Source organism: Schistocerca serialis, chromosome 4, assembly GCF_023864345.2.
Source record: "Schistocerca serialis cubense isolate TAMUIC-IGC-003099 chromosome 4, iqSchSeri2.2, whole genome shotgun sequence".
Taxonomy (NCBI): Eukaryota; Metazoa; Arthropoda; class Insecta; order Orthoptera; family Acrididae; genus Schistocerca; species Schistocerca serialis.
In genome coordinates this window covers 75,974,435-75,996,578 of record NC_064641.1, presented here as the reverse complement: position 1 = coordinate 75,996,578, position 22,144 = coordinate 75,974,435, and positions in this window count along the sequence as shown.

The window sequence follows — 22,144 nt, the reverse complement described above, 5'->3', positions numbered from 1 at the left end:
ATTTATGAAGTAGTGCTGGAGGGAATTGACACCATGAATCCTGCAGGGCAGTCCATAAATCCATAAGTGTACAAGGGTATGAAGATCTCTTCTGAACAGCATGATGCAAGGCATCCCAGATATGCTCAATAATGTTCATGTCTGGGGAGTTTGGTGGACAGCGGAAGTGTTCAAACTCAGAAGTGTGTTCCAGGAGCAACTTTGTAGCACTTCTAGACGTGTGGAGTGTCACGTTTTCCTGCTGGAATTGCCCAAGTCCATTTGAATGCACAATGGACATGAATGGATGCAGGTGAGCAGACAGGATGCTTACATATGTGTCACCTCTTGGAGTCATATCTAGATATGTCAGGGATCCCATATCACTCTAACTGCATATGCCCTACACCTTTACAGAGCCTCCACCAGCATGAACAGTCCCCTACTGATATGCAGGGTCCACTGATTCATGAGGTTATCTCCATAACCATACATGTCCATCCACTTGATGCAGTTTGGAATGAGATTCGTCTGTCCAGGCAACATGTTTCCAGTCAGTCAGTCAGTGTCGGTGTTGATGGGCCCAGTTGAGGTGTAAAACTTTGTGTCGTGCACTTATCAAGGGTACATGAGTGGGCTTTTGGCTCTGAAAGCCCATGTTTTTGATGTTTTGTTGAATGATTCACATGCTTACACTTGTTGATAACCCAGCATTGAATTCTGCAGCAGTTTGCAGATGGGTTGCACTTCCGTTGAACGATTCTCTTTGATCATTGATGGTCCTGTTATTGTAAGATCTTTTTCCAGTCACAGTGGTGTTAGAGATTTGATGTCTTACTGGATTCCTGATATTCACGATACTCATGAAATGGTCATATGGGAAAATCCCCGCTTCATCGCTACCTCGGAGATGCTATGTCCCATCACTCATGTGCCGACTATAACACCAGGTTCAAACTTGTTTAAATTTTTATAGCCTGCCATTGCAGCAGCAGTAACCCATCTAACAACTGCGCCAGACACTTGTTGTCTTATATAGGAATTGCCGACTGCAGTGCTGTTTTCTACTTGTTTACATATCTCTGTATTTGAATACACATGTCTATACCAGTCTCTTTAAAGAGGGAGAGGGGGAGAGAGACAGAAGGAAAAAAACTGTTACCATCTTTTATCTGAAACATAAAATCTCTCCCACTTTATCCAAAAATATTTATTGATACTTCAGTAATATTTCCTGTAGTTCATCTTTGTGTACCTGGGTTAATACGCTAGATTCCTGCGACTCAACTAATGTGTTTTCCAATAGTGTGACTTGTGATGTGAGTTATCTATTGTGAGTGGTCTATGCATTGCTACTGTTCTGGGTGAAGCTACCGAGTTAACATAACTTACTTCTTCCAGTTCTTCCTTGAAATCTACAGACTTCTTCTTGAAGCACATTTGCCGTTTATCTTCTTGGCATATTACTCAGTTCATGTTAAACACATGTGAGGCCTTATTTTCTATTGGTCATTCTAAACTATACACTACCTCTAAATTAAGATTTGATACAACTATTAAAATGATTAATGGTTGATGGTAACCTGGTTTCTTCTTTAATTATCTTTTCGTAGCTGTTGGTCATTTCAACCACTTAAACTGTGGTTACAGATAGTGTTGGACAGCTATATTTGTGACATATATTTAACATTAACTCTTGCAATGTCAAAGAAACCAAGAGTCTAAATGAATATCTGCTTCCCCATCAAAAATTTTTCCCAGTATAATAGGTTTTATCTGCTCCTCTCCCTCTTGATTTCCTCCTTCCAGCAATCACTCACGCATTTACATAAAGCTGGTTAAGGCTACTAACTTTTTTACATGAGGGCCTATCGTTCCATTGTCATGTCCTGGTTCCGGCTCTAGAATGTTCTTGGTTTACAGATGACTTGTTCAAACTCAAATGGTCTGATGGTATGTAAGTACATGTTATGTTTATATTATTTGTAGAAAGCATTGGTGATGGGTTACTGCTTGGATTGCGCAACTATTGTTATCATGTTTCCTTGTTTTACAGTATTTACTTTTGTTGGAATTGGGGTGGATGACTGTTTCCTTCATTGTTATCTGCATGATGATTACCTCCAAATATATAATCCCCACATTCTTTAACATATCCAAACCTTCAACAAATGCCAACAAGTCATTAACTGTTGACCATCCTCAGTAGCAAATCTCTTTCGTTGCATGAAAGGTAATCTATGCATTAAAACCTTAATGAAGTAACTTTCTTCTGTCAGATCATCAAAGTATTTATACCTTGTTAGGTGCCACTCAGTATAAATATATTGCAAGTTTCGCAACTATTATTATAATACCATGGGTCAAGAAGCTCAAGTGTCAGTTTTTCTTGAGTGCTGAAAGACCAGTACTTCTTTTTAAACTTTGTCTTAATAACTTGGGCAAAATTTACCATCTTCAAATCATCCCACTGCTTTGGTGAAGATTTAGGAAATACTTTTTAAATGTATGTGGGCTAAACTTCCCCATCCAGTTTAAATTTAGGGAATTGTTTGGACGGATTAATCCCATTTCCCAACTGAAACTCCTCTATCAGCTCTGCTGACAGCACCAATAATCCCACTAAACATTTTTGTTTAATTCCTCCTTGGTCTTACTTAATTTGTCCCAAATTTTCTGCAGTTAACTCAGTGTTCTATCTGCTTCTGCATTAGAATGAGGTGTACCTACAGATGACTCAGTATTTTCCTATACTTTATTCTTGATTATTTTCCTATACTTTATTCTTGATTAAATGTACTACATGCTCCTCCAAGCTGGCAAGTGTAGAGTCTGAAATAGCCACCACATTTGAGTGTTTGCTTTGTTCTAATACTCTTAACCTTACTTGTGCTACTGATGATATTTGTTTGTGTGCTACATTAAACTCCTGCACAGTTAATTCTTTTAATTGTTTTAAGTCCTTGCCCACATCCCTAAATTGCTCATTCTAATCATTATGAACTAAATATCACTGTGGTTTTATTATTTCAGAATTTAACTGCTCTGTTAAGGTGAAAAGTGCTGTCAGCAGTTGCAAAATTTTATTTTGAATTTGTAGTTTTTCCTTATATGACTCACTGATTTGCTGCTTGAGTGAGGTGTTTGTTTATTTGAGTGTGGTGTTTGTTGCTTTTATTTCATTTTTTAATTCTAATTTTCTAATCCCTATACTAGCATTTAACTTCTCTGTGTCAGTACTTAATTGAGTACTAAATATAACTTATCTGTGTCAGTACTTAATTGGGCACTAAATATCTTAAACCATTGAAGTATTTCTGTGTCTGTACATCTTGTCATCACCAGCATAGCCACAATGATACATGTTTATTTAAACTTAGTTTAATACTTTAACAACACCAGCCATGATACTGTAGTATATCCATAATCTCTCATTATAAAACCACTTGCTGCTTACCCCACAACACGGACAACACCACCAAAGCAAAACAAAAAAATTCAAAATTAATCAACTCGGATATTATACAGTTCACCAGCTCACTGGAATATCACTGCGACGAGATGCCAGTGAGAAGCTGGATCAGTGTGTTGGTGGGACTGCATTATCGAAAGTGAGTTTACTGCTGATGCAGCCATTGCTGTAGGTTGATTAGCCGTAGTTGCAATCTGTGATGGCTGCTATAAACTCATAGTGGGAGTAATAAAATTGAAGCCCTCCATAGTCATAGTCAAAATTCTTGTGACTCATGGACTGATTAGTTTCTTCTCTGTTGCATTTGTAGTCAAAGGATTTAATAATTGTTCATTGACTACTCAAGTGTCTTCAAAATTTTTGTCACAGAGCTATCAATTGCATGACCTTGGTTGTTAACCTCTGTTGCTAAGGACAACAGCTATCAGTTCCATCAAATCTTCATACAGAAACTACCAGTCTTCTTCACCCATTCAGATTTCCGGTTACTGTACTTATACTTCATCAGTTTCAAGTACTCTCAGCTGTAATTGTTCTGGGTCGCTGTCACCAGTTGCCACATGCGATATTCCGTTGCTTCTTTTTAGTGCTATTGACTGGCAAGAGAAGACTATGATTTATGGTTTTGCTCATTTTGTTAGTCTCACATCCAATCTCCCAAGGCAGCACCCAGTGCCTCAGAATACACTGCTGAATTAGCAAGTACTGCGAATGTAATAAGGTTTCTGTCATCGTCCCAGAATGCATTAATGCTGCATCCATCCATCCATTCCAGAATACGCTCACCTAAATAAAACACTCATCTAAACAGCAGGCTATACTAGTTCATTACTTAAATAAACTTCTTGTGGTGCTGATCATCATTCATTGTTTCAGTGAATGTTTGTGTGACACATCATGTCACTAGAGTGATATGCTACACTACAGAATAGAGACCTGTTTACACTTCACTAGTATGTCTCGCAATGCTTCACAGGGAATGTTACTCCTTGTTATGTGGCCAGCAGGAATTTTCTATGCTTGTAGCTAAACAATCAGGCAATTTGTAAAAGGAGTGGCTAATGAGGTGTGTTTTTTAATTTTGTTTTGAATTGATAAGGATCCCCAATGCCTTGCTTTATATTAGGTGAGAGATTTTTGGATACCTACAGAGTATAAACTCCACTTTGAACCCTATACAGTGAGTCAACATGTACACAGAAATGTTTTTGTCTGTTGTGATTGTGCAATCCACTTTCAGTTCAAACTGGTTTTTACTATCAGAAACAAAACATTAAGGAGTAAATATACTTGAAAGTATGTACAAGAATTCAGTGGCTCTTTTAAAATGCCTCTGGAAAATGTGCAGCCGTCTTTTTTACACAGTATCCTTGCAACATGTTTCTGCTGAATGAATGTTTGCTTTCGGTGCACTGCCCCAGAAGGTAATTTCACAAGATAACAAAAAGTGAAAATATGCAGAATAACCCAAGACTGTTAGGTCAACATAATGAGAGACAATTCCAAGAGCAAAATATGCTGAACTGAACCTCTTGATTAGTTTAACGGTGTGTTAATGCCATTCTAGCTTGTTATCCAGTTGAACCTTGAATTTGCCAAACTTTATTTCATGTAGTGTAAGAAGGTCTTTAATGTGTACTTCTGGTGCTAGCAGGTGTTTATTTCTTGTTTAAAGTGGCATGCTATGTGTCTTTACGAGCTTAAGACATAAAATGTTTGCTGTGAACCAGTTATAACCCAGCTCACACATCTTACGAGCTGTATTCAGTAAGGATGCTTTATGTACTAACATTGAAGAAAACAAATCCATTTGCTGTAGGTCTAGAAATTTTGCCACTGGTAAGTTTTTGGGTATGCAACTGAATTATTATTATTATTATTATTATTATTATTATTGTTATTATAAATTCCATTTTCAACATGAATCATCTTATTTCACCTTTGATATGATCACAGTAGTGCTGTGCATTTCATCTTTGATACAATGTATTGTTAAGTTACCCGGTTTATGTAAGAGACTGGTGTCTTGAAATCACGATAGGTCACCTGTGAAGCATTTAAACACTTCTCTCAAGAAGGGGTGGGGGACCCATAATAGATTCAAATGTTAGTCCTCAGCTGTTCTTGGAGATGACTGCTGTTTTGTAGCAGCTGTAGGGTTTATAAATAAAATAATTTTCTGACAGTGTTTTCCCAAATATTAATCCAGTTACTTTTCTGTTGGACATGTGCATTTAGAATGGAGAGTGTGAACAAAGAATTTTGTGGTGCTGTACAAAACATATTTTCCGAAAATTAATTATAGAAAACAGTGGGACAGTCTACCTGAAACAGAAACTTACTGGGCCCAAATTTTTTTTGATTGCTAAGTTTAGAGATAGGAATCTTCAGTCAATTATATCTAATGAAACACTGAGCTCTGAAGAGAATGAGGTGGACATGTGCCAGAAATTTGGAAATAGTTTGGACTTATGAAAAATCAGGCAATAGAACAAAATCATCGTGTTCTATCTTCCATAACTGCTTCACTGAAGATCTCAGTGCATTTAATGCGTTCAACCACTGAAATGAGAAAAAAGTAATAAATATCAAATGATCACGGAATTTAAACATGCATTTGCAGGACCTGATGGTGTAGCCATCAGATTCTATATTGAATGTACAGAAGAAATTACTTTTCTGGTAGCAACATTTTACCATAGGTCACTGAAACATTGGAGTATGCCATGAGATCGGGCAAAAATGTGGTAGAACAATTCTTATGTAGGAATCAACATGATTTCTGCAAGCACCAGATTGTCTGAAACAGTTTGCTCCGCTCATTTATGATATCCATAAGGCAGCAGATAACAGAGTACAGGTTGAAGCCCCGCTTTCTTGAGTTTCAGGAAGCCTTTGATAGTTCTCACTGTTGCCTTGTAAACAAAATACTTGCATTTGGAATATCGAAAAGATGTGTGATAATATTTAAATGTACTTGTGAAGAGAACACAATATGTTCTTATTGAAAAGGTGCGTAATCACAAGCATCTATCACTGCAGGTCCTACAGAGAATGTTAAGAAAGGTAGGAAGATATATCTGCTCAGCAAGGGTGATAGGATACAAATTTCGGAATATCTCAACAGTCAGCATCAAATATTTGATGGTGAGGACAAAGATGTGGAGAACAAATGGAAAAAAATTCAAAGGTATCGTTCAATATGCCCGAGACAAGTATGTTCTGAGTAATGTTTTAAGGCATGGGGAAGATCCTCCATGGTTTAATAGCTGTGTTAGGAAAGTGCTGCGTAAACAAAGAGCACTTCATCTCAGATTCAAGAGAAATAAAAACCTAGCTGACAAACAAAAGCCGAATGAAGCAAAAAAGAGCGTAAAGAGAGCAATGAGAGAAGCGTTCAATGATTTTGAAAGTAAGACGTTGTCAACTGACCTGAGTGAAAACTCTAATAGATTTTGGTCATATGTAAAATCAGTAAGTGGATCAAAATCAACTATTCATTCTCTCAGCGACTCCACCAGCACCGAAATGGAAGATAACAGAGAGAAGACCGAAATACTAAATTCAGTCTTCTGAAGCTGTTTCACTGCAGAAGATCGTAACACTGTCCCTCCTTTCAATCATCGTACAAATATCTAAGTGGCAGATATTGAGATACTCGATCGTGGAGTTGAAAAACAGCTACAATTGCGTAGTAGTGGAAAGGCTTCAGGACCAGATGAGATACCTATAAGATTCTATAAAAAGAACTTGCTCCCCTTCTAGCAGTAATTTATTGTAGCTCGCTTGAGCAACTAAAGGTACCTAATGACTCGGAATAAGCACAGGTCATTCCCGTTTTTAAGAAAGGCCATAAGACAGATCCACACAGTTATAGGCCTATATCGTTGATGTCAATCTGTTGTAGAATTATGAGACATGTTTTATGCTCAAGTTTAAGACGTTCTTGAAAAATGAACATCTCCTCTATAAAAATCAACATGGATTTCGCAGACAGAGATCCTGCAAAACTCAGCTCGCTCTGTTCCATCATGAAAGCCACAGTGCAGTGGACAATGATGCTCAAGTTGATGCCATGTTCCTCGATTTCTGTAAGGCATTTGACACCATCCCGCATTGCCATTTAATGAAAAAAAATATGAGCTTATGGAGTATCAGAGCGGACCAGCGAGTGGATTCAAGACTTTCTTGCAGGTAGAACTCAGTACGTCGCTCTTAATGGAACTAAATTGTCAGATGTAAAGGTAATATCCGAAGTACCACAGGGAAGTGTGATAGGACCGTTGCTGTTCACAATACATATAAATGATCCAGTAGAAAGTATCGGATGCTCTTTAAGGTTATTCGCAGATGATGCAGTTGTTTATACCAAAGTAGCAACACCAGAAGATAGTAAGAATTTGTAGAATAACCTGCAGAGATTTGATGAATGTTGCAGACTTGGCAGTTGAACTTGAGCATAAATAAATGTAAAATATTGTCCATACATAGGAAAAGAAATCCTTTACTGTACAGCTACACTATTGATGACAAACAGCTGGAGACAGCATCTGCTGTAAAATATCTAGGCGTAACTATCCAAAGCAACCTTAAATGTAATGACTATATAAAACAGGTAGTGGGAAAAGCAGACGCCAGATTCAGATTCGTTGGAAGAATCTTAAGGAAATGTAACTCATCCACGGAAGAAGTGGCCTTTAAAGCACTTGTTCACCCGATTCTTGAATATTATTTATCTGGGATCCCTATCAGGTAGGACTGATAGAGGAGATAGAGAAGATCCAACAAAGAGCGGCGCGTTTCATCACGGAATTGTTTAGCTGGCAAGAGAGCGATACAGATATATGAAACAAGAGAGGCGTTGTGCATCATGTAGAGATTTACTATTGAAATTTCGGGACAGCACTTTTCAGGAAGAGTCGACAACTTATTACATCTCGCATAGGGATCATGAGGAGAAAATTCGAGAAATTAGAGCCAATACAGATACTTACTGACAATTCTTCCCATGCACTATTCGCAAGTGGAACGGGGTTAGAGGGATCAGATAGTGGTTCCGAAAATACCCTCCGCCACACACCACTACGTAGGTGGCTTGCAGAGTATGATGTAGATGTAGATGAAGCAAAGGCAGCATTTAGTCTACCTTAAGGTAATGTGAGGTCTGGTGACCTGGGAGGCCAAAAACAATGTAAAAGATCTTGTTGTCCACCTTTTGCCAATCCTACATTGTGGGATTGTTTTGTTAAGGTAACACTGCACCTAAGGGTGAAAGTGAGACAGATACTGTCAGCATAAAAATGAAGTCATTGGAATCTTTGTGAAGTTGAGGAAACTGCCAATTTTGCAGCATGTCCAGATGTGACATTGCTGCCACAGAAAGGAAGGTCCATGAGCTTTGTGAACAGAAAAGGCACAAGACACGTTCATTTTCAGTGAGTTTCTTCTATGTTTGACGATGATGCCAGGATTTTGTGACCTCCAAATTCTTTCATGATGGCAATTTACTTTGCTCAATAGATGAAATTTTGATTCATCCGAAAAGATGAGTCATTTGGAAACAGTGTCTTCTGCCACATCCTGGACAACTGAAATGCAAAATTCATACTTTCTGTTATGGTCACCGGGAAGTCATTTTTGCAGTACCTGCAATTTGTAAGACTTAATATGCGGGCATTGTTTCACAAAATGCCACACTATTGTTTGAAGAAGGTGAAGTTCCTAGCCGGCCTGTTTTGTGGGCTTCTGGGGCTCCATGTGAACGCATCTTGGACATGCTCAACATTTTCATCAGAAGTGCATGACTGATCACTGCTCTTCCTTTTGCATATGCAACCACCTTCCAACAATTTTGTATTTCAGCTATAAACCTGCTTGTGCAGAGGTGCCTTCTTGCTGAATCGACAGCAGAATGCACGTTGCACTTGTACAGTGGATTGACTGTGCCCACATGCCAATATACAAAATGATTTCTCGTGTTGTGTAATCGCTATGTTGCTACAAATAAACAGCGCAACTCTGTCAAAACTTTGAACCTTAGTTCATACAGTCAGCTGGAAAAGGCTGAGACGAGGGTAACAAATCCACTAGTATTAAGTCACATACAGTAAATAATAGAAAAATAGAAACGTTGAAACAATTTAAATACTTAAAAGAAATTATAACATGCAGCTTAAATAAACAACCAGCTTAGCAAGAAAGACTAATAAAATGCTCAAGGCTCAAAAACTAACATGTTCTACGTACAATAAAATGTATTCATCAGTCAAAACAAAATTAAAGCACTACAAAACAATGGTTCAGCTAGAGGTAAGGTGTGCAAGTGAAACTCTTATTAAAGTCACTTGGAAAGATAGAATTGACAAAATCCTATAAGCAGACAGAAGAACAGCTAGAGTATTGAGAAATAAAAAATAAATAAATAAATAAATAAAAAAATAGAAAAGTACAATCGACGATAGTGGTGTACAGGAAAGTGGAGCCTATTACGGCTACTATATGTAAGAAGAGTATTTCTTTCTTTGCTCATGTCATGATGACACCAAAAACCAGATTAATGTGAAAAATTTTAGAGAAACTCTGGAATCTGAAACAAGGAAGGTGGATCAAGGAAGAATCATGGACCCTCCTGCTGGTGGGGAGGCTTGCGTGCCTTATCAATACCGATAGCTCTACCACAGGTGCAAGCACAACGGAGGGGTATCTGTTGAAAGGCCAGACAAACGTGTGGTTCCTGAAGATGGGCAGCAGCCTTTTCAGTAGTTTCAGGGGCAACATTCTGGATGATTGACTGATCTGGCCGTGTAATATTAACCAAAACAGCCTTGATGTGCTGGTACTGCGAATGGCTGAAAGCAAGGGGAAACTACAGCCGTAATTTTTCATGAGGGCATGCAGCTCTACTGTATGGTTAATGATGATGGCGTCCTCTTGGGCAAAATATTCTGGGTGTAAAATAGTCCCCCATTTGGCTCTCTGAGCTAGTAGAAATCCTTGGGCAACAGAAGAGATATTGAACTTAATTGATGAAAGGAGAAAATATAAAAATGCAGTGAATGAAGTAGGCAAAAAGGAATACAAACGTCTCAAAAATGAGATTGACAGGAGGTGCAAAATGGCTAAGCAGCGTTTAGTGTATCTGGGATTGTAAAACAGTTAAGATCCTTAGACGCCAGGAAGGCATCTGGCCCAGATGGTATCCCCATAAGATTATATGTTGACTATGTTACAAATATAGCACCATTCTTATCCATCATATATCAGAGAGCATTGGAACAATGGAATGTTCCATGGGACTGGAAGAAGGCCCGGGTCATAGCAATGTATTAAAAGGGGTAGAAAATCGGATGCACATAATTACCGGCCAATTTCACTGACATTGATTTGTTGTAGAATCATGGAACATATTTTGCGTTCAGACATAATGACCTTTCTAGACTCTGAGAAGCTCATCTGCAGAAACTGGCACAGTTTTAGGAAACAGTGGTCATTCGAGACACAGCTGGCCCTCTTTGTGCATGATATACAACAGGCTCTAAATACTGGCTCCCAGGTTGATGCCATATTTCTCGACTTTTGAAAGGTGTTCGACTCTGTTCCACACTGTCGCTGGCTCCAAAAAGTGCACGCTTATGGTCTATCTGATAACATATGCAGGTGGATAGAAAGTTTTCTAACAGACAGAGAGCAGTATGTCGTCCTGAATGGGGTGACTTCAACAGAAACAAACGTAACTTCAGGTGTGCCCCAGGCCGGCGTAATATGTCTGCTGCTTTTTATGATTTACATAAATGATCTGGTTGATGGTATTGACAGCGGAATTAGACTGTTTGCCAATGATGCTGTAGTCTACAGGAAAGCAGTATTATATGAAAGTTGTGAACAAATCAATGAGGATTTGCAGAAAATAAATGTATGGTGTGATGACTGGCAGTTATCTCTCAATATTAGTAAGTGTAACCTAATGCGTATAACAAGGCAAAAATACCCTTTAATGTACAAGTACAAAATAAATGACCAGTCTGTGGAAGCGGTAACATCCGTCAAGTATCTGGGTGTGACTGTTAGAAATGATCTCAAATGGAATGATCAGATTACACAAGTAACGGCCAAGGATAACTCTAGATGCAATTTATTGGTAGAATCCTGAAGCGATTCAGTCCTTCAACAAAGGAAATTACTTATAATACATTAGTTCGTCCAGTCTTAGAGTATTGTTCATCTGTCTGGGATCCTTACCAGTTGGATCTGATTCAAGATATTGAGAAGGTCCAAAGAAGGACGGCAAGATTCGTGACTTGTACATTTAGTCACCACGAGAGTGTTACAAATCTCATAGAAAGTTTGAAGTGGGACACAATTGCAGATAGATGACACGCTAAATGGAAGGGGCTGCTCACTAAATTCCGAAATCTGATCTTTGCCGAGGATGTAGAGCGTATATTGTTACCACCAACTTTCAAATCGCACAATGATCACCATTCAGAGATAAGGGAAATTAGAGCTCGTACTGAGGAGTTCAGACAGTCGTTTTACCTTCGCACAACCCACGAGTGGAACAGATGGGGGGAAATATGACTTCGACATAAATTGTGCCCTCCACCACACACCACTTGGTGGCTAGCGGAGTATATATGTAGATGTAGATGGTTAAAGGACAAATGTAAGGACGTAGAGGCATATATCACTAGCGGTAAGATAGATACTGCCTACAGGAAAATCAAAGAGACCATTTTTGAAAAGAGAACAGCTGGTATGAATATCAAGAGCTCAGATAGAAAACCAGTTCTAAGCAGAGAAGGGAAGGCAGAGGGTCTATACAAGGGTGATGTACTTGAGGGCAACATTGTAGAAATGGAAGAGGACATAGATGAAGATGAAATGGGAGATATGATACTGTGTGAAGAATTTGACAGAGTACTGAAAGACCTAAGTCGAAACAAGACGCTGGTAGTAGACAACATTCCACTAGAACTACTGATAGCCTTGGGAGAATCAGCCCTGACAAAACTCTAGCATCCGGTGAGCAAGACATATGAGACAGGTGAAATACCCTCGGTCTTCAAGAAGAATACAATAATTCCAGTCCCAAACAAAGCAGGTGTTAACAGGTGTGAAAATTACTGAACTATCAGTTTAATAAGTGACGGATCCAAAACACTAACACAACTTCTTTACAGACGAATAGAAAAACTGGTAGAAACCGACCTCGGGGAGGATCAGTTTGGATTTCGTAGAAATATTATAACTTGTGAGGCAATACTGACCCTACGACTTATCTCAGAAGATCGATTAAGGAAAGGCAAACCTACGTTTCTAGCATTTGTAGACTTAGAGAAAGCTTTTGACAATGTTGACTGGCCTACTCTCATTCAAATTTTGAAGGTAGCAGGGGTTAAATACAGGGAACAAAAGACTATTTACAATTTGAACAGAAACCAGATGTCAGTTATAAGAGTTGAGGGGCATGAGCGGTAAGCAGTGGTTGGGAAGTGAGTGAGACAGGCTTGTAGCCCATCCCCAATGTTATTCAATCTGTATATTGAGCAAGCAGTAAAGGAAACAAAAGAAAAATTCAGACTAGGAATTAAAATCCATGGAGAAGAAATAAAAACTTTGAGGTTTGTCGATGACATTGTAATTCTGTCAGAGACAGCAAATGTCCTGGAAGAGCAGTTGAATTGAATGGACGTTGTATTGAAAGGAGGATATAAGATTAATATCAACAAAAGCAAAATAAGGATAATGGAATTAAATCAGGTGCTGCTGAGGGAATTAGATTAGGAAATGAGACACTTGAAGTAGTAGATGAGTTTTGCTATTTGGTGGGTAAAATAAGTGATGATGGTTGAAGTAGAGAGGATGTAAAATGTAGACTGGCAATGGCAAGGGAAGCATTTCTGAAGAAGAGAAATTTGTTAACTTCTAGATAAGCTTAAGTATTGTGGTACAAGTGGAACAGTGTACAAATGATATAGTTCATACTTAACTGGAAGAATGCAGAATGTGGGAATTAACAGTGTAGATAGTCTGTAAAATCCAGCAGAGTCCTCTTAACTGGGGAGGTAACAAGAATGGGGTCCCACAGGTTTCAGTCTTGGTTCCCTTCTTGTTCTTAGTATATATGTTAACGACTTGCCACTCTATATTCATGAAGGTGCAAAGCTAGTTCTTTTTGCTGTTTATACAAGTATAGTAATCACACCCAACAAGCAAGAATCAGCCGAGGAAATTGCAAATAATGTCTTTCACAAAATTATTAAGTGGTTCTCTGAAAATGGACTCTCACTAAACTTTGAGATAACACAGTTTATACAATTCTGTACAGTAAATGGCATAATACCATTGATAATAGATTATGAGCAGAAGTCTGTTGCTAAGGCAGAATACTAAAAATTTCTGGGTGTGTGCATTGATGAGAAGTTGAACTGGAAGAAACACATTGTTTCAGCTACTTATGCTTTTAGGGCTATTGGAAACACACCTTTTCAGCTACTTATGTTTTTAGGGCTATTGGAGAATTTGGTAATAAATGTATCAGTAAATTAGCCTACTATGCCTATTTTCATTCGCTGCCTTCATATGGCATCATATTTTGGTGCAATTAGTTATTAAGAGAGAAAATATTTATTGCACAAAAGTGTGTAATCAGAATAATAACTGGAGCCCACCCAAGATCACCTTACAGACATTTATTTAAGGAACTTGGGATATTCACAGTACCTTCGCAACACATGTATTCACTTGTGAAATTTGTTATTAATAACCCATTCCAATTCAAAAATAACAGCGAAGTGCATAGCTACAATACTTGAAGAAAGAATGATCTTCACTATTCTGGATTAAATCTCACTTTGGCACAGAAAGGGGTGAATTATACTGCCACAAAAATCTTTAGTCATTTGCCATATAGTATTAGTAGCCCGACAGATAGCCAAGCAACATATAAAAGCAATTTAAAAGAATTTCTGAATGACAACTCCTTCTACTCAATTGATGAATTCTTAAGTATGAGGTCGTAATTTAAGAAAAAGGTAAAGAAAACTTACGTTTAAGTGACACATTCCAAATTACTACAAAATGTCGTATTCATAATCTGTGGAACAAGGTTTAATGTATGTATGTCTCGAGTATAGATTTAAGTGTCAGAAAGTCTTTTCAGAAAGTACGAGTATAGATTTAAGTGTCAGAAAGTCTTTTCAGAAAGTATATGTATGGAGTTTAGCCATGTATGTAAGTGAAACATGGATGATTAATAGTGTAGACAAGAAGAGAATATAAGCTTTCAAAATGTGGTGCTACAGAAGAATGCTGAAGATAAGATCGGTAGATCACATAACTAATGAGGAGGAGGTACTGAATAGAACTGGGGAGAAGAGAAATTTGTGGCACAACTTGACTAGAAGAAGGGATCGGTTGGTAGGACATGTTCTGAGGCATCAAGGGATCATCGATTTAGTATTGGAGGGCAGTGGGGACAGTAAAAATCATAGAAGGAGATCAAGAGATGAATACACGAAGCAGATTAAGAAGGATGAAGTTGCAGTAGTTACTTGGAGATGAAGAAGTTTGCGCAGGATGGAGTAGCATGGAAGGCTGCATCAAATCATTCTCTGGACTTGAAGACCACAACAACAACAACAACAACAACAACAACAACAACACTGAAGAACTAGAAATAAGCCTGGGTAGTCTGCAAAACAAAGCAGAAAATTTCAAGAAACTGAAAAACAAAAAAATAGGATTTAAACCAAAAATAGACAAATCACACAGTGAAAAAGAGATTTACAGATGAGGAAAGATGGAAAAAATCAGAATTCATTAAAAAAATACTGGGCAGTTTGAAAGCAGAGAAACAAGTGCTTATCGAAGAACATGAGCAATAAATGATTGGCCTACAGTGGTCCAGTGAGTCCATAACAGTAAATAATAATAATAATAATAATAATAATAATAATAATGATACAGATCACAAGTATACACAACATTTATTACCAGATACCCAGAATTAAAATCTTCAACAGAACAACGACTAGCTGATCAGATCCGTGTAGTAATCAAAAATAACAGGATGCCCCAGTCAGAATTAGAAAACATCAAACAACAAGTACAACAAATACTGGAACAAAATAATGTGCAATCAGAAGAAGAAGAAAATACAGTAATGGACTCAAACATCCCAGAGCAAACAAACAAAAAACAACACGCATCAATTAAACAATCAGAGGAAAACGAAATCTTAAGACAGCCACCAGAACAAGCACAAATAGAACACGAAGTGACACACATGTTAGATATAGAAGAAAAATTTCAGCTAACATATATAGAATACAAAGACACAAATACAGACATTAGACCATTCTTGCATAGACCACCAAATAACCCACAAGTTGAAACAACAATAACAACTATCAACACAATCATACACAACAAAATAAATGAAAATACAACTATGGAAGAGTTACAACTACTGGTTTATGTAGGAGCACTCACTACACTAAATATACACACTAGGCAGAGATCAGAACCAACCAACACACAGAAGAAACCCACAAAACCAGCATGGCAACACAGGCTACAGATCAGAATAGAAAAACTGAGAAAAGACATCGGACAGCTAACACAATTTATAAGAAATGAAATATCAGACAAAAAACAAAAAAGGTTAGGTAAAATCTCACAACAAGAAGCGATAGAGCAATTAGATGAAAAGAAGTAGAAATTACAAGCATTGGCCAAACGACTTAGAAGATACGAAAAAAGTGAAAATAGAAGGAAACAAAACCAAACATTCAACAAAAACCAAAAGAAATTTTACCAGACAATAGATAACACACACATTAAAATAGTCAATCCACCAAACATAACAGACATGGAACACTTTTGGAGCAACATATGGTCAAACCCGGTACAACATAACAGACATGCACGGTGGATATAAGCAGAAACAGACACATACAAGATGATACCACAAATGCCTGAAGTGATAATTTTGCAACATGAAGTCACCCGAGAAATTAATTCTACTACACACAATTGGAAAGCCCCTGGAAATGATAAAATAGCAAATTTCTGGCTAAAGAAGTTCACCTCAACACATTCACATCTAACTAAATTATTTAACAACTACATTGCAGACCCGTACACAGTCCCTGATACACTTACACAAGGAATAACTTATCTGACACCTAAAGATCAAGCTGACACAGCAAACCCAGCAAAATATTGCCCCATAACATGCCTACCAACAATATACAAAATATTAACTTCAGTCATTACACAGAAATTAATGACACATACAACACAGAACAAAATTATAAATGAAGAACAAAAAGGCTGCTGCAAAGGAGCACGAGGATGTAAAGAGCAACTGATAATAGATACAGAGGTGACATATCAAGCTAAAACTAAACAAAGGTCACTTCACTACACATACATTGATTACCAAAAAGCTTTTGGTAGTGTACCCCACTCATGGTTGCCACAGATATTGGAAATATACAAAGTAGATCCTAAATTGATACAGTTCCTAAACATAGTAATGAAAAATTGGAAAACCACACTTAATATCCAAACAAATTCAAATAATATCACATCACAGCCAATACAGATTAAGCGTGGAATATACCAAGGAGACTCATTAAGTCATTTCTGGTTCTGTCTTGCTCTGAACCCAATGTCCAACATGCTAAATAATACAAATTATGGATATAATATTACTGGAACAAAACCACACAGAATCACACATTTGCTATACATGGATGATCTAAAACTACTGGCAGCAACCAATCAACAACTCAACCAATTACTAAAGATAACAGAAGTATTCGGCAATGATATAAATATGGCTTTTGGAACAGACAAATGTAAGAAAAATAGCATAGTCAAGGGAAAACAAACTAAACAAGAAGATTACGTATTGGATAACCACAGCGACTCCATAGAAGCGATGGAAAAAACAGATGCCTATAAATATCTAGGATACAGACAAAAAATAGGAATAGATAATACAAATATTAAAGAAGAACTAAAAGAAAAATATAGAAAAAGACTAACAAAAATACTGAAAACAGAATTGACAGCAAGAAACAAGACAAAAGCTATAAATACTTATGCTATACCAATATTCACCTACTCATTTGGAGTAGTGAAATGGAGTAACACAGACCTAGAAGCACTCAATACACTTACACGACCACAATGCCACAAATATAGAATACATCACATACACTCAGCAACAGAAAGATTCACGTTAAGCAGAAAGGAAGGAGGAAGGGGATTTATCGACATAAAAAACATACATTATGGACAGGTAGATAGTTTAAGAAAATTCTTTATAGAACGAGCAGAAACTAGCAAAATACACAAAGCAATCACTCATATAAATACATCGGCTACACCATTGGAATTTCATAACCACTTCTACAACCCTTTAGATCACATAACATCAACAGATACGAAGAAAGTAAAATGGAAAAAGAAAACACTACATGGCAAGCACCCGTATCATCTAACACAGCCACACATCAATCAAGACGAATCCAACACATGGCTAAGAAAAGGCAATATATACAGTGAGATGGAAGGATTCATGATTGCAATACAGGATCAAACAATAAACACCAGATATTACAGCAAAAATATTATTAAAGATCCCAATACCACAACAGATAAATGCAGACTTTGCAAACAACAAATAGAAACAGTAGATCACATCACAAGTGGATGTACAATACTAGCAAATACAGAATACATCAGAAGGCATGGCAATGTAGCAAAAATAATACATCAACAACTTGCCATACAATATAAACTAATAAAACCAATTACTAAAGATAACAGAAGTATTCGGCAATGATATAAATATCTGACACCTAAAGATCAAGCTGACACAGCAAACCCAGCAAAATATTGCCCCATAACATGCCTACCAACAATATACAAAATATTAACTTCAGTCATTACACAGAAATTAATGACACATACAACACAGAACAAAATTATAAATGAAGAACAAATCTGCAAAATCTGCATATGGTCAGTCGTAAAGGAAGTGGCTGGTCTGCAGAGACAGGTCGAGAATATAGAATCAGTGCGTAGTGGGGATGTCCGTGTTACTGATAAGTCGCATATATGTAGAGTACTTAATAATCACTTTCTGAATATAGCAGGTGAACTAAATAGAAACCTAGTCCCAACAGGGAATCATATAGCGCTCTTAGAAAAAAGTGTTCCGAGACTGTTACCTGAAATGCTCCTCCATGATACTGACAAGAGGGAGATTGAGTTAATAATTAAATCACTAAAGACCAAGAACTCTCATGGATATGACGGGGTATCTAGCAGAATACTGAAGTATTGTTCCACATATGTTAGCTCAGTACTTAGCCATATCTGTAACTTTTCCTTTAGGAGTGGTCGGTTTCCTGACCGATTAAAGTACTCGGTAGTGAAGCCACTTTATAAAAAGGGAGACAGGGATAATGTTGACAATTATAGACCTATTTCTATGCCATCGGTGTTTGCTAAAGTTATCGAGAGGGTTGTATATACAAGGTTACTGCAGCATTTAAATTCACATAATTTGCTGTCAAATGTACAGTTTGGTTTTAGAAATGGCTTAACAACTGAAAATGCTATAGTCTCTTTTCTCTGTGAGGTTTTGGACGGATTAAATAAAAGGTTGCGAACGTTAGGTGTTTTCTTTGATTTAACGAAGGCTTTTGACTGTGTTGACCACAAAATATTACTGCAGAAGTTGGAACATTATGGAGTAAGGGGAGTAGCTTACAATTGGTTCGCCTCCTACTTTAAGAACAGAAAGCAGAAGGTAATCCTCCGCAATATTGAGAGTGGTAATGATGTTCAGTCCCAATGGGGCACTGTTAAATGGGGCGTTCCCCAAGGGTCGGTGCTGGGGCCACTGCTGTTTCTTATTTATGTAAATGATATGCCTTCTAGTATTACAGGTGATTCAAAAATATTTCTGTTTGCTGATGACACCACCTTGGTAGTGAAGGATCTTGTGTGTAATATTGAAACATTATCAAATAATGTAGTTCATGATATAAGTTCGTGGCTTGTGGAAAATAATTTGATGCTAAATCACAGTAAGACTCAGTTTTTACAGTTTCTAACCCACAATTCAACAAGAACTGACATTTTAATCAGACAGAATGGGCATGTTATAAGCGAGACGGAACAGTTCAAGTTCCTAGGCGTACGGATAGATAGTAAGCTGTTGTGGAAAGCCCATGTTCAGGATCTTGTTCAGAAACTAAATGCCGCTTTATTTACCATTAGAACAGTATCTGAAATAAGTGACATTTCAACACGAAAAGTAGTATACTTCGCATATTTTCATACGCTTATGTCATATGGTATTATTTTTTGGGGTAATTCTTCTGATTCAAAAAGGGTATTTTTGGCTCAAAAACGGGCTATTCGAGCTATGTATGGTGTAAGTTCGAAAACCTCTTGTCGACCCCTATTCAATAGTCTGGGAATTTTGACATTGCCCTCACAGTATGTATTTTCTTTAATGTCGTTTGTTGTTAGCAATATTAGCTTATTTCCAAGAGTTAGCAGCTTTCACTCAGTTAATACTAGGCAGAAATCAAATCTGCATGTGGAATGCACTTCCTTGACTCTTGTGCAGAAAGGAGTGCAGTATTCTGCTGCATCAATTTTCAATATGCTACCACAAGAACTCAAAAATCTTAGCAGTAGCCCAAACACTTTTAAGTCTAAACTGAAGAGTTTCCTCATGGCTCACTCCTTCTATTCTGTCGAGGAGCTCCTGGAAGAGCTAAAAAATTAAGCAAATTCCAGTGTTACATTCTTGGTTTTCTTTATTTAAACTAACGACTTGTCATCTGAATATGTTTCTGATATTTCATTTTATCTGTTTCTACAATCGTGTTATAATTTCATGTATTGACTCGTTCCATGACCATGGAGACTTCTCCTAAATGTGGTCCCACGGAACAATAAATAAATAAATAAATAAATAAATAAAACAACACGTTCCCACATACAAGTATGCACCACAAAATGTACTGGAGAATGATGAATACAAATTATACTGGAACAGAACCATTATAACAGATAAAACAACACCACATAACAAACCTGACATCATACTCACCAATAAAAAGAAGAAATTAACACAACTAATCGAAATATCCATACCCAATACAACAAATATACAGAAGAAAACAGGAGAAAAAATTGAAAAATACATCCAACTGGCTGAGGAAGTCAAGGACATGTGGCATCAGGATAAAGTTGACATTATACCAATTATACTATCAACTACAGGAGTCATACCACACAATATCCACCAGTACATCAACACAATACAGCTACATCCAAATGTATATATACAACTACAGAAATCTGTAATTATTGATACATGTTCAATTACCCGAAAGTTCCTAAATGCAATGTAACATATACCGTACAGTTAAAAGGAAGTCACGCTTGATCAAGGTCTGTGTCACTTTCCATTTTTAACCAGACATAACGCCTGAGAAAGGAAAGAAATAATGTCTCTTGTAATGACAACGGTGCTGAAATTGAGAGAAACTTGGGCGCTTAACAAAGGAGTACCGAAAGACTTCCTTCTTGTGTACCATCCAGAAATGGAATGTGAGGGGATACTAGTACACTGCATACTCTGTCAAACACAGTATGGTGGCTTTTGGTGGAATATATGGTAGATAGAGGTGTAGAGATGATGATTGAATTATTCTTGCTGATTCAAAATAAACTAGTGCTATATTCTGAGAAAATTCTCTTTGAATTTATAATTTTTCTCAAGTGTAATTTTTTATTTTAGGTCTTTGGGATAATTCCTGTGTAAATTCTCTTTCAGGATATGTTACCATGGTTTTCTTGTTGTTTATACGGTGGATCACAGCAAGTGAATGCTCTTGGTTGCTCAACTGTTTTCCTTGGTAGGGTTTTCAAAGTGCACCTTTCAGAAAAAAGTTGCTAATTATGATGATGCCGTGTTAAATGGCATTGTGACTGCACTGGAGAGGATTCACAAGCATCGCAATACAAGGTTTCTCATCTGCTCTGACCTGCACAGTGTTGTACAAGTGGTCCACCAAATGTATTCCGTAGACCAGTTAATTCAGGTTGCCCATGACTCCTTCTAGCTGCTACTACACTGTGGCAAGGAGATGATCTTTCACTAGGTTCATGGACAAATTTGGACACAGGGAAATAACATAGCTGACAAAGCAGCCAAAGAAGCATATCAGGATGGTGTTGTATGTCAATATGCTGTTCCCTTGCTCGCCATCGTCTCATGTCTTACATATGAATTGTATATCAGAGGGAAACTGAATGGTTGGAGGTAGCAGAAAACAAACTGTAGTGACTCAGATCGACCACACATGCATGGCGGACTTCATACCAACCACACTAATGGAAAAAAAAGTGCTGCGCACGAGACTGTGTGTAGGACATAGCTCTTTAACACAGTTTCTTCCTTTGGCAGGAGGCTCCACCACTCTGTGATGTTTGTTGTGTGCCACTGTTGGTTCAGCATGTTATGGCTATGTATGTCTTGCATACTGACATCAGAGCAGCCTTCGGTTAATCTGAAGATCAGCCCACCACACTCGGCAACACTAAAATTTTGTAAACTGTTGGGCCCCATCCCCAAATTGCTGGGGAGGGGAG